The sequence below is a fragment of the Terrapene carolina genome, unplaced genomic scaffold (assembly GCF_002925995.2).
Source record: "Terrapene carolina triunguis isolate 2854851 unplaced genomic scaffold, T_m_triunguis-2.0 Scaffold35022, whole genome shotgun sequence".
Classification (NCBI taxonomy): domain Eukaryota; kingdom Metazoa; phylum Chordata; order Testudines; family Emydidae; genus Terrapene; species Terrapene triunguis.
Genome location: NW_020699373.1, coordinates 6,144,560 through 6,159,646, shown reverse-complemented (window position 1 = coordinate 6,159,646; position 15,087 = coordinate 6,144,560).

Here is a 15,087-nt window from a genome sequence, read left to right as displayed (position 1 = left end):
AAGGACCACATTTGAATAGAAATACAAAGATAATCTGACCCCTTCCCACCCACTCTCATTTATGGCCACACTCAACTCATTTCTTCTTCTCTACTTTTAACTGGGGTAGCTGGCTTTAAAAGCAATAAAAGTCCTTGTCACTTAGATAACAATGACATTCAGTTATTTCTCTTTTTTTCTTTTCTTTTGTTACAATCCCTGCTGAATTAAGATTTTTAATTAAATTTTGCACACCAGGAACACATTCTCATATAAAACAAAGTGAAATCCATGTCCTCATAGCATTCTTAGGGGAAACAGATACAAAGGTCTGGTAATCAATCATCCACAACAATTCTATGAATAAAACATAATCATTTGCATATAGAGACTTAACAAAAGTACATAGCTGACTGAAGTTTTATCAGGTGAATATGGCCAAATTCACCATCAGTATAAGCTGGTGTAGCTCAAGTGACTAGATTTCCTAGAGTCTCAATAAAAAAATCTTTGAGGGAGTAGATATAAGTTACTAGTGTCAAATGAAAAGATAGGGAGTTGAATTATTGTTCTTCTAGCAGTGCTAGTTACATTAGGACTATTCTATTGTCCTAATTAGTAATACACCAGGAAAAAACAAGCATTTCATTGATGTCACAGGTAATAAGAACACATTGGTGTGCCTCTGATTTATGATTTATTTTATCTTTTGTTTTAATTTTAAATGATTTGATTTCTGGGTTTACCTTTTGTCTAGTCTGAGGGCTGCTTCTTAGGCTGGAGAAACTTTTATCCTTTTGTGTAAAATCTTTGTGAGCTGCTGTATTATGGTCCATGTGTTAATCCCAATTTTATTACTAAACATTAGGCTTGATCAAAAAATTTTCCATCAGCTGTTTTTTTTTTTTTTATGGAAAATTGGGTTTTCAATTAAACACATTTTATCATGAAAAGCGTTTATTTTCTGTGAATAATTTGGATTTTTTTCATCAAATTACACCCCAAAATTGAAAAGTGTTCAGGGGTTTTTTTGGTCTGAAAACAGAAATGTTTTCATTCCATAATGTGGCTGCTGTGCCTCGTAGGAGTTGTAATTCAGATGCTTCATGTTCCCATTCTCTTCTACGTAGGTGGCTCCACAGCAGGACTACATCTCCCATGATGCACTAAAGCCATGCAATTGCCATGACACTTGTTCCCTCACCAATGGGGAAAACCACGGTGTCTCATGGGAAATGTAGTCTGACTAAGGAACCCAGACTACAGAGGAGAATGAGACCCAAACTACAACTCCCATGAGGCACTGAAGAAGTATTTCAGAATCAAAATATTTCACATTTCTTTGGTTTTTTTTTTTTTTTTTTTTTTTTTTGGCGGGGGGAGACCTATTTTCCAACCACCTCAATTAAACACTTATCTTCTGGTAGTGCCTAGAGGCCAACCAAATTAGGGCTCCATTGTGCTTTACAGCTAATGTTTTGTTTATCATGTAATATGGCCTATTCAAATAACTGTAAAGGGTTTTATCTGTAATATTTTTGCTTGTTATTCCATTCTATTCATAATTTAAAAATAAAGATCCAAATCTTATTGGGCCTGATGATTTTCTGTGTTTTGCTCCATAGAAGAGTTAAAAGTTATAGACAACAAGCTTCCTGGGCTCACATTTTTTTCATAGGAGGGAGGGGTTGAGCTAATGTAGCATAATCTTTTCCTCCTATTGACTTGACAGAAACCTCTACTCATGTTCTCAATGCATATTGGAGTTGACATATTTTAGAGGGTGGGCGGTTGACTGTGAGAGAGGAGGTAGGGGAGAGCTGCTCTCCATAACATCAGCTCTTTCCAATTCTGCCCATGCTGCCTTATGTGGAATCCCATTGCAGATTCTCAGCCCCAACTGAAGAGGAATTTGACTAGTCTTGAGTGAAAAACAAATTACAGCAGTACGCTCTTCAGAACATGATGCTGCTTGGTGGGAATCTGGGCTTTAGGAATAGCAAAGAGGCATTGTTCCTCCATGCGAATGCAATGGACCTCTGTAAAATATCCTGAGATGCACATCACTTCCCCGCTGATCTCATGATACCCACACACAAAGGAGAGATATGTCCCTTGCGAAAGTGACTCAGAAGAAACTTTGCAAGATGAAACACAGACTCTGCTGGATTTCCTGAGGGGGGGAATGATTTGGCCCTGTGTCTTAAATGTGACTATTTGAAAATAGACAAAAAGGTCTCATAGACCAAATGTCACCTCAGTAATCCACAGTCGGACAGTGAGAAGTTTATGATAAGATCAGAAAATGAGAAGCCATAAATCTGTGCCAACTGTTGAAAATATAATAGAAACATTCTCCCACATGGCTGTCCATAATTAAAAATCAGTGGTCAAACTATCATATATCAGAGAGGTTACTATATAGGATAATCCAAAAACCACTAATAATCCAATAAAAGCCAACAATAAAGTAGTTAAAACTCGAGGAGATATGAATCTTTAATTATCTCTTTCTCTGAAATATCCTCTTCATGTTCCTATTCTTTAGATATCAAAGAACTTCTTGGCTTTATCATAGTCAAAGAAAATCTAGCTATTTCCTTCAAAACAGCCCCAGCCTTTGCTGGGTGAAATCTGATTCTTCTGTCCCGTCATGGGGGAACTCACACTTTAATAAATCAATTTTTTTGTTATCTAGGCTGTTAAGCATGACACATTCCCTTCCTAATGCCAGTTATTCTTGATCTGAGAACATGGCCACTGTTGCTGCTGCTTCGCCTTCAGGGCTTTTTGATTTGATGCCAAGATATGTTAGCAAGTATAAGTGAGATAGGGAAGTAAAGCAAATTCTGATCAGAAAAAGACCCCCAAACAAAATGCTTGTTGATTTCAATGAGAGTAGGAATCAAGGAGGGGATTATGAGGCTTGGCCCCATATTAGGCACATAGCAAGAAATGTAGCTTTCCTTGTGCTAGTAAATTTCAGTAATGCTCTTGTGAACACTGTCTGACTGCAGTAAACTAGAAATGAACTATCCCATTCTTTTTTGTCTCTGTCTTCTGAATAAGAAATAGATCTTAACAAAGGCAAGAGGCAACACTGTATCTAAAATAAAATTTTCAGTTGCTCAAAGAATTGTTACAAATCCTGTCTTGCATTTCTAAATTTTTTGTTTGCTTTATGTAGGCTGAGTTAAGAGATCCTTTCAAATTGTCTGAAAAAAGACAGTGAAGCGAGCTGACTGCTGAACAAAAATACAGCCCTGTAGTGTGGCGAAGTGTCATGTGAATAGATTGGTTGGGACTAAATACAATGAAGTATTACTTGATTTATAGGGAATTCACTTTGCTTCTGGGTTTTATTTTCCTAACTGAATGAGTTTTGTAATGATTAAAGGAAGTGAACAATCTTTGTCATTTTGGGGGGAGATTTTTTTTTAATTTAAGATTTCTTATACCAAGCTATACAGCTGACCTAGGGGGGAAACATGGAAACTATTAGAATCTTGACAGTCAGCCAGATCAAACATTTCCATTTTTCCCCAGTAGTATTCATTAACAGAAATCTAAAGCATCTAACTGAAATAGTAAAATCTCAAATTATACAAGACACTGTTGAATCTCCCAAAATATTACTGACCAAAAATTCTAACGTTTTTGTTTGTGTTTGTTTGTTTGTTTTTTTAACCTACAGGCCAAGCTTTCTTGCTAGAAACTTACTCCTGTTTCCATGAGCAGGAACTGGCTTTTGCTTACTTAAAATCAGGCAAATACATCTCTACTTAGACACTTAAATAAGTACCTGGGTGGCTAGAATTGGTGTTTAGGTGCCTAGAAACTAATGAAATAATTAATGGGCCTGATAGCCAGAGATGTTGAACTCCCATAACTCCTCCTGGAGCCAATGGATCTTTAGATTCTTTTTGTTCATAGCATTTAAGGCCACAGGGACCATTAATCATCGATCTGACCTTCAAATCTATAGTCTGTCTGAAAACCAGAAATAATGTGGGTTTTTTTGTAGCTATTCCAGTCCAGGGCAATAGTGTACCTGGAGAAAGATGAGGGTTTTTTTTCTCTTTGCTGGACAACAACTGTCACAGGAGGTTAACATTCATGAACCAGCACAATTTCCAAGAGATTGAAAAGCTATAGCTGATGGATAATCCCCTTCAGCTTCTCCAGTGAGGCCAAATGCACAATGCATTAATACACATTAGATAACTCTTCCTCCAGAACACTTCTTTGAAGTAGGTCAGCATTACCCATGTTTTTAAGATGGAGAAACTGAGGCAGTGAGGTTAAGTGACTGACCTGGTGTCAGAAGAGATGTGAACATACATGATTTTCCAGTCACTTGACATTTTATGTACACAACCCATTTCTAATGAGCTTTGGCAACTCTACACTCCCTTTCTATGTTTGAGCTCCCACTCTGCAGGATAGTATGTGTTGTGTTTATAGTGTAGTAGCACACAGTGTCTGTCTACACTGCAATGTGAGCTCAGAATAAGTAGAACTTGAGTTAGCAGACCCAGGGTGTGTTAACCTACCGTTTGAGTGTCCACACTCATTTGTAACCCCAGATAAGGAATTGTTGAACTCTGGTGCTCCAGTGTCTACACTGCATTGTGTGGGGACAAGTACAACCACACATATCCCAGGTTTCTTAGTACCCTCCCCAGTTGTCAACTCTATCCCTTTGATGGTGCAGCATGGAAAAACTTGACTGTCCACTAAACTTGACTTTCCAGAAGACAACGAAAGTTTACCTGTGGGATTGTGGAATACTTTTGGCAGTACCCCAGAGCTCTAGTCCAGTGGCATGCATCTACACTGCAAAGCAATAGGGTTTAAAACCCTGGGTCCTGGTTTGACTCAAGCTTGACACTCCACCCCTGTGTGGTGCTGGGACTCTGGGTCTGAGCCCTGGATTAATGTAATTTTTGTGTAGACGGAAGGGGAGTTAAGTTGGAGTCTGAGGGCTTGTCTACACTACCACGTGGCGTCGATCTAAGATACGCAACTTCAGCTACGTGAATAGCGTAGCTGAAGTCAACATACTTAGACCTACTTCCCATGGTGTCTTCACTGCGGTAAGTCGACAGCTGACACTCTCCCATCAACTCCACTTGCACTTCTCGTTCTGGTAGAGTACCAGAGTTGAAGGGAGAGCACTCAGCGGTTGATTTATCATGTCTCTCCAGCAGGTAGTGTAGACGAGGTCTGAGTTAGAACCCTGGACTTACATTGCAGTGTAGACATAGAGAACAGGGCCCCATTGTGCTTGGTACTATACAGACATATAACAGAGAGACAGTCCCTGCCCAAAGCAGCTTACAGTATAAATAGATAAGCATTATGCACCATAACCATATCTCATCTGTTTAATAGAATATTGACTCCTAAGTAATAATAGAATGTTCAGGAGACAGAGAACTTTCTTATTTTCTCCTCTCAAAATCCCTTGGATTTTGGATACTAAGGCGGCAGTTCTTCAAATTCTCCAGAGCTGTGCAGACAGCATGTACAATATGCTCCCAGTTAGGATTTTGGGCCTGACCCAGATTGTCCCTTTACGAAGAGCTATGTTCTAATTAGGAGGCATGTGAAATAAAATGAGAAACCTTTAAAATGGGAAGCTTTCACTTTTCATTTTTGTTTTGAATTGGTGAAAATTACTGAATTTAAGGAGGAATAAAGTGGGATTTTTCTTGCTTTTTGGTTTGATTAGTTTTCCCTGGGAAATAAAACAATTCTTAATAAAATAAATGCAAGTGGCTCATCATATGCTTCTTTCTCTTACAGTCATCCTTCATGAACAGGGAATGTAAATTAAAGGACTGGGGAGTTATTATGCAATAATTATACAGCAGGTTTAGAATACAGGAGTGGAGTCAGGACCACATCCTTGTCAAGTGAGCCTTTCTTGAAGGCAAGGATGAAAATGAAGGACCGAACCATTTAGGCCTTGTGACCTTAGTGGGCCATAACTTGGAGGGAAGGGGGAATGAATCAAAGTCTTGTAACGAGTTGCTGGCTTGTTGATGTGACTATGGGAAGGAAAAGGACAGACATGCCTCTTATTTAAACATGCAGCATCAGGAAATGCCCATCAATACTATGAGCTCTGGAGAGAGAGCGCTGAAGTACTGCAACTTGTCTCACCCCCATCTCAAACTTCTCAATAGATCAGCTCTGTGTGAATCTGCACTTGTCATGCAATTAAGCAAGTGGAAATGATCTTTTATGGAGAAGAAGCTACCTCATTAACCCACACTGTTTCCTCTCAGCCACGCATCTGAGCACTGCCCAGTATGGGAAAGAATCTGTAACAGTCTCTCCAGCCCAGCAGAAAGTAAATTGGAACAGAAAGAAACATTCATGCCACTCACCTGGCCTAGTCAACAGAAAGAAATGTTGACACCCAAGTGAAATCTGTGCCATCATGTACAAATTAAACTATGCCCCCCTACCGTCTTAAAGCAGGCAGGGAATGCCTTAGTCCGGTGCTAATAGATTAGCCAATTCCCGCCAGTGCTCTGGGATTGACTATCTATTTTTTTTTTAGATCTGTAAAATGTTACCATCCCTTTAAACCAAACTTCTATTATTCAGGAAGCTGTTCGCAGTCAGTGTAGGACATGAACGAAGAATAGGCTCTTAATTAGCATTTTCTCATTAACCAACCTGCATCCAGCAGAGGGCCAGTCTGTGATACCATTGCTCATATCCAGTAAGGACCGTATTCCACAAGTAGCCACTCTGACTGCAGTGAGACTACCTGTGCTGCAAAGTACTATTCAAAATGAGTAAGGGTATCACAGCTGGGCTCTGGGTTTTTACCACCTCAACAAATGCCTGTCATTTGCATTCATATTGGAGATGGACTTGAAGTGTCTAACCTGAATGGCCGTGAAAATAAGGGCAAGTTGAGATCTGACCCTAAAGCTGGCAGGTTGAGCCCATCTCTAATTCAAATATAGTATCTTTATTTGTAGACCTGTGTGAAATTCTGCTATCGTTCCCGGGTGGTTTAATTGAAAGATTTGGTATGTTTTGCTTCATGCAAGTTCATACCCGTGAGCTTCAGATTCAAATGAACCCAGAAAATCCAAGTGAAAATTGCCTGAAACAAATTAATTTCATCATGGGGTTGATCAGATGCCATAAATTGTTTTCCAAGGACGGAGGGGGGAACATGCTCAAAATTTGGCCAAAGGTTTCAAGCTTGTAATTGTGGTATATTGTACACAAGTGAGAGTTGTGGGTTGTGTAGGGAAAAGACAGAGCCATTGACTGCTGCTAAAAGCCTAATCTGATTTCTTTTTCACTGTCCAAGAACAGGTGCACCCACTTCCTGCTAAGGATTCTGGATAATATACTCCCAGTATTTCCTGTACCAGATATTACAATGAGAACTACTACAAGAGGGTATTTCACTCTCTCTCTAGCCAGAAATTGCTATGTTACAATAACAAAACATGCAAATATCATCGTTACACATGCTTACATAGTTGTTTTTATTACTAAAAACACATATCACATATTTCTGTTTGTCTCTAGGATAGGGAACAAATACCTCATGGTGAATATTTGCATTCCAAACATGGTAGTCTATTATATAAAGCCTATTAACTGTGTCAAATTATGTGGTGGTATTGTAATACAGAACTGGGGTTCACTAGGAACTGGAGTTCTATTTGTTTAGCTTTTAGGTTGTTGCCCTACCATAGATATGCAGCACACTAATATTACTTGAAATTAGGGCTGTCGAGATTAAAAACATTAATTGTGATGAATTACATGATTAAAAAAATTAATCGCAATTAATCTTACAATTAATCATGCTGTTAAACAATAATTGAATACCATTTATTTAAATATTTTTGGATGTTTTCTACATTTTCAAATATATTGATTTCAATTACAACACAGAATAAAAAGTGCATGGTGCTCACTTTATATTTATTTTTCATTACAAGTATTTGCACTGTGAAAAAACAAAACAACTAGTATTTTTCAATTCACCTAATACAAGTACTGTAGTACAATCTCTTTATCATGAAAGTTGAACTTAAAAATGTAGAATTATGTAAAAAAAACCCCTGCATTTAAAAATAAAACAATGTAAAATTTTAGAGCCTGCAAGTCCACTCAGTCCTACTTCATGTTCAACCAGTCTCTCAGACAAACACGTTTGTTTACATGTGCAGGAGATAATGCTGCCTGTTTCTTGTTTACAATGTCTTGAAAGTGAGAACATGCTTTCTCATGGCACTGTTGTAGTCGGCATTGCAAGTTATTTACATGCCAGCTGTGCTAAAGATTTATATGTCCCTTCATGCTTCGACCACCATTCCAGAGGACATGCGTCCATGCTGATGATGGGTTCTGCTCGATAACAGTCCAAAGCAGTGTGCAAAGACACATGTTCATTTTCATTATCTGAGTCAGATGCCACCAGCAGAAGGTTGATTTTCTTTTTTGGTGATTCGTGTTCTGTAGTTTCCACGTTGGTGTGTTGCTCTTTCAAGACTTCTGAAAGCATGCTCCACACATTGTCCCTCTCAGATTTTGGAAAGCACTTCAGATTCTTAAACCTTGGGTCGAGTGCTGTAGCTGTCTTTAGAAATCTCACGTTGGTACCTTCTTTGTATTTTCTGAAATATGCAGTGAAAATATTTGTAATAAAAATAATATACATTTTGATTTCAATTAGAACACAGAATACAATATATATGAAAATTAGAAAAACTTCCAAAATATTTAATAAATTTCAATTGGTATTCTATTGTTTAACAATGCGATTAAAATTGAAATTAATCATGATTAATTTTTTTGAGTTAATGGCATGAGTTTACTCCGATTAATCAACAGCCCTACTTGAAATGTATATTTGTATCGACTTAATTCATAATACAACCAAAGCACATCTGATAAAGCTTTGATTCAGCCTTCCTCCCCAAAGAATGCACAAAATATATTTACAATAAAATCTGTATGGTGGTTTTTCTTATTTACTTACTGGGTTTATTAAATGTCTCCATAAACACTGCTTTAATCACAGGGCTTGTTAAACTTAGAAAATCCATAGATCAGTAATTTTAGAAATGGCAACCAGCTTTAACTCAAGCATAATTTCTCTTGAAAGTTTTTTTTACAGTTTAAAATATCCTAACTATTTTACTTTTATTGCAAAATGAAAAAATCAAAACACCTAGTCCATTTTTTCCTGTTACACACAAATTTCAGCCTTCTATCCTTGTAGATAAAAAGGATGATCTTTCAATTAACATCATATCCTTGGCCCCGCTATTGCCCCTTTCCACCACCTTGACATGAAGGGGACTTAATGCAGGCTTAACCAGCAACCTTGGGATTCCCTTAGTGAATAGGGAATGCTGTTGAGCTGCCATAGCAGCTTTGTGCTACTTTCTTCCTGCTCCCACCTTGATGTAGAGGTGTGACCAGAGTATCACTGCATTTTGCTGAAACCTAGCTTCTGAAGTGGCCCCATGGGGACATGGGCAACCCAGAACAGACCTGAGGTTCCTATAAACCTTTCTGGGATTGAACCAGGCCCTGGGATTGGGAAATCACGAAGGTGATGTAAAACCAACTATCCTGCAGCATGCACAATTTGGTTAGACTAGAGGATCTGGATATAGATATTGATAAAATAACAAAACAGAAACAAAAACCTTTTTTTTCTTTTTTTTCCCCTACCACTCTCCCAGTGCTAAGGTCTCTATCTCCTGTCTAGTGTGTGGTATCCCAGTCCTGCGCACTGCTGAATGCCCTGAAAACTAATGGGCTTAAATGGGAGCGGAGGGTGCTCCTGTAACCCTCACAACCCAGTGGGATGCTGTCCCCTCCTCTAGTGATGGCTGGGCCACAGATAGAAGTTGATGACCCTGCTACAGCCTTGGCTAACAGAGCTGGCACTTTTATCTCACATAGCAGAGTCTCATGCTTTCAGAGTCAGAGATTCCAGGCTCAGTCCCCACGGCCTCTGACCTACCCGGGGTGCAACATTCCACTCAGCAGTTTGCAGGAAGGTCTTAGCAACGCACAGGATTGGAACTTCTGAACCTCTGTTTTCCATCTGTAAAAGAGGGATGATAATACATCTCTCTCAGGGCTTCTGAGACACTTAAATATATTCAGGTTTGTAGTGTGGTTTAAGACCCTTGTAGGAGGTACTATAGATGAGTTAAATAAAATTATAGTATATATTAGCTGACACATTTCCAGCGTAGTCACTAACTTTGGCATTATTATCGTCTTACACACACTGCCTACTTTTCTCTGACTATCCCTTAGTAATGCTGTCTTCTTTTCCCTCTGCCTCTCCATTAGGAAATTCATTTTGCTGGTAAACATTAAATCATTGCTGGTTTTGTTTGTTCTACATATCCCACTCTATTAGATCACTGAGGGTGCAGAAGCTTATTCTGTAATTGGAAGTTAGGAGTAGCTTTTTTTTTTTTAAATGCGCTTCCATCTACGTAAGAGTGTAATTTTATTTTTGATGGGATGTTGCTACTGTTTAGTGACCATCTGCTTCTACAGTTCAGTTTCTTGTGGATCAGAATAGTTCAATGTTTTCATCAGAAGGGTAGGACTCTGAAAGCTTCAGATGTCAATGATACAGCTTTGAAGACAACCAAGTGGCATTAGACTTTTTTTAATGGCAGTTCGTGTGTTTGATACTGTGAAGCCAGTCTGGTACTGTGTGTTGAGAGACCTTGGTTTAAATTCTTCCTGCAGCAGATACCTGTAACTTTATATTAACCAAAAGCATTAAAAGCCTGGTTTCCTCTGACGAGACTAGCACTGTCCCCTTTTATAGTCTATATGAGGCTCACATCTGTGCATTATTAAAATCTGTGTCGCTGTACGGTGCTGAGCCAACTTTGGCCATTTGTCAGTGTGCTTCTCCTGAAAATCTCTTTTGAGGATTATAAATACACTCACCCTCTTGTGTAGAGGATTAATGCACCCATGTAAATACAGTGGTGACATACGTTACCTTGTGTGATTCTTTTTTCACGGTGCCATGTTTCATCATTTCACAGTAACCAGAATCTATTGTTTCCAGGGGAAACAATGCCAACCAGAAATGACAGCTCAGGATGACCTGCCACAATGAAACCTTATCTCCCAGTAACATGGCAGACAATGCATGTCATTGCTAGTTCACTGATGAAAGGTGCCATATTGTATATGTCAGGGAGAATAACTATTGTGTTATCTTGCTTTTTTTTGTGCTATGTCTCCTTCTCCTGTGGCTCCCACAGAGCTTGATAGAAACCATTTCTAGAAAGCAGGTATGTTCTACTGTAGTACTGAAATTTTCCTATTAATAAAATGGCTTTCTGTTGCATTGTTGATGAATCATGACAATTTAATTCATACTTATGGCATTTATGTGCTATTTTGAATACTTTTATTAATAGCTCTTACATAAACTTTCAGTGAGGCATAAGGCATCTGTTTTCTTCTTAGCCAGTTCACAATTATCCTTGAAGTGATTTCCTGACAGTTGTTTTTGCTTCGATCCTCTAAAGGGATTCACAGACGTGAACCCTTCTGTCTGTGTGGAGCCCCACACAAGACAGCAGGAGTCTAGGCAATCATAAGTATCTACCTCCTATACATGCCATTGCAGGACAAACAAACAACTCTGTACCTATCCTTGAATTATGAAAGAATTAGTGTAAAACGCTTTATCATACTCATCCAATTTGCTTATAAAGCTGGTTTTGTCCTCCATTAAAGGAAGTATAACCCCACATACTGTGTAGATGAATGGTCTCATGGTTTAAGACACAGGGCTGAGAGGCAGGAGACCTGAATTCTTTCCTGGCCCTCTTGGAGATTTCCAGTGCCACCTTGGACAACCATTTATGGCCTGATTTTCAGAGGCATTGAGAACCATTGGACTCTTTGAGCATGAGTGTTTCTTCTCCAAAAGGGATAAAAATAATACCCCTTGAGCATTGAAAGGCTATAAAGGGCTTTTAAATCCTTGGGCAAAAGATGTTATGGAAGCACAAAGTACTGAGAAGGGAAGGTGAGTCTTTCCTTTCTTTTCCATAGCATGGTTGTGTTTTTGGTAGAGTATTGGCCAACTGGGGGACATTTCAGATTGAACAGAAAACTAATCCAGAGGATACAGTACTGCTGACAGCCTTGGCCATTGCATTGAAGCTTTGGATTTGTCTCTGTAGCTGATAGCTAGCTCTCTTAAGAAAAAATAGTAAGTGCCATAAACTTTTCCTGTATTGGGGATTAATATTTCATGAGGTACTTTGAAGAAATTCATATTGATCAATTCAAAGCATTTAGCATGAGTATTTGGTTTGAGAACTCACATGAATTCTGTTGAATACTATTGCCAGTAAGTTCCACACTATATTTAGTACAGTGGTACAGGAGTCGTCAGCAGTATAGTTCAGTTTGAATCCAAACAGGCAAATCATTCAGGTTTGGATGGATTAAGAAATGGAATTTTAGCCCTATTCTGCTCCCACTGGTGTTGATAGCACAACTCCAAGGTCCTAGCTCAGCAAGGCACTTAAGCATGTTTGACTTTAAGCACCTGTGGAGACTTCAGTGACACTACATGTGTTTAAAGTCGGGCTGTTGATTAATCACAGTTAACTCACGCAATTAACTCAAAAAAATTAATCGTGATGAAAAAAATTGTGATTAATTGCAGTTTTAATCGCACGGTTAAACAATAGAATACCAATTGAACTTTATTAAATATTTTGGATGTTTTTCTACATTTTCATACATATTGTATTCTGTGTTGTAATTGAAATCAAAGTGCATACTATTTTTAGTACAAATATTTGCACTGTAAAAATGATAAACAAAAGAAACAGTATTTTTCAATTCACCTGATACAAGTACTGTAGTGCAATCTCTTTGTCGTGTAGATTTTTTTTGTTACATAATTGCACTTAAAAACAAAACAATGTAAAACTTTAGAGCCTACAGGTCCATTCAGTCCTACTTTTTGTTCAGCCAATTGCTAAGATAAACAAGTTTGTTTACATTTCATGCTGCCCTCTTCTTATTTACAATGTCACCAGAAAGTGAGAGCAGGCATTTGCACGGCACTTTTGTAGCCAGCATTGCAGGATATTTACATGCTAGATATGCTAAACATCCATATGCCCCTTCATGCTTTGGCCACCATTCCAGAGGACATGCTTCCATGCTGATGACGCTCGTTTAAAAAAAAATGTGTTAATTAAATTTGTGACTGAACTCCTTGGGGGAGAATTGTATGTTCCCTACTCTGTTTTACCCACATTCTGCCATATATTTCATGTTATAGCTGTCTCGGATGATGACCCAGCACATGTTGTTCTTTTTAAGAACACTTTCACTGCAGATTTCACAAAACGCAAAGAAGGTACCAATGTGAGATTTCTAAAGACAGCTACAGCACTCAACCCAAGGTTTAAGAATCTGAAGTGCCTTCCAAAATCTGAGAGGGATGATGTGTGGAGCATACTTTCAGAAATTTTAAAAGAGCAACACTCCGATGCGGAAACTACAGAACCCGAATCACCAAAAAAGAAAATCAACCTTCTGCTGGTGGCATCTGACTCAGATAATGAAAATGAACATGCATCGGTCTGCACCACTTTCGATTATTTTCAAGCAGAACCCATCATCAGCATGGACCCATGTCCTCTGGAATGGTGGTCGAAGCATGAAGGGACATATGAATCTTTAGCACAGCTGGCATGTAAATAACTTGCGACGCCAACCTCAACAGTGCCATGAGAGAGCCTGTTCTCACTTTCAGGTGACATTGTAAACAAGAAACAGGCAGCATTATCTCCTGCACATGTAAACAAAATTGTTTGTCTGGGCGATTGGTTGAACAAGAAGTAGGACTGAGTAGACTTGCTGGCTCTAAAATTTTACATTGTTTTATTTTTAAATGCAAGGGTTTTTTTTTTTACATAATTCTACATTTTTAAGTTCAACTTTCATGATAAAGAGATTGCACTACAGTACTTGTGTTAGGTGAACTGAAAAATACTATTTCTTTTGTTTTTTTACCATGCAAATATTTGTAATAAATAAATATAAAATGAGCACTGTACACTTTGTATTCTGTGTTGTAATTGAAATCAATATATTTGAAAATGTAGTAAAACATCCAAAAATATTTAAATAAATGGTATTCTATTATTGTTTAACAGTGCGATTAATCGCGATTAATTTTTTTTAATCGCTTGACAGACCTAGTTTAAAGTCAATTATGCATTTAAGTGCTTTGCAGAATCTAGACCCAATTGATTTCATTAGTGCAGGATCAACCCCCTTCTGCCCTGAAAATGGTTACTACTTCAGCTAGGCTCCAGGCATGCAAAAGGTTGTGATATGTAAGGAAATAAGAATATCAAAACTGCAATTTATCTTTAAATGGCCTCAATTCTGCTTCCACTGAAATCCAATGAAAAAGCTCCTATTGACTTCAATGGGAGTAGAGCCTTGTCTGAAAAAAAGGAACAGGGAAATCCCATAAAATGAAGTATGTTACGTTGATGCTAATTATAATTTGCTAATGTAAAATGCCACAAGAGAGTCAAATTATATTTTCACAATTCTTGGTAGAGATGAAATTAAAATAATGGTACAAAAATGGTCAGGCATGTTTTAAGCAGCAGTGAAAACTGGACATACAAATCCCCTTTAGTAAGGATTTGCTTTAAGATATGTGTTTGCAGACAGCTAGACTTAGAGGAGGATTAATATAAAGAAGGTAGCTATAACCCAAATGGAAAGATTTGAGTCCAGTGATCAATGATTGATAGTAATGCCACAGAAATTGAAAGTAAACTTACATGCTTTACAATGAAACATGTTGATTCATTAAAAACAGATTTCTTGGTGAAAACTGGAGAGAGGTTGGCAGAGGAGCAATAAAAGATTTCTGTACTTGTCTAAGGAATAGTTCAGCTTTCTTTTCAAATCAATTTAATTTAAAAGTAAAATAGCAGTTTGGTCAATTTCAAAACAAATTAATATTATATACTCTATTAAAATCAAACAAAAAAATCTTTCTAACCAATG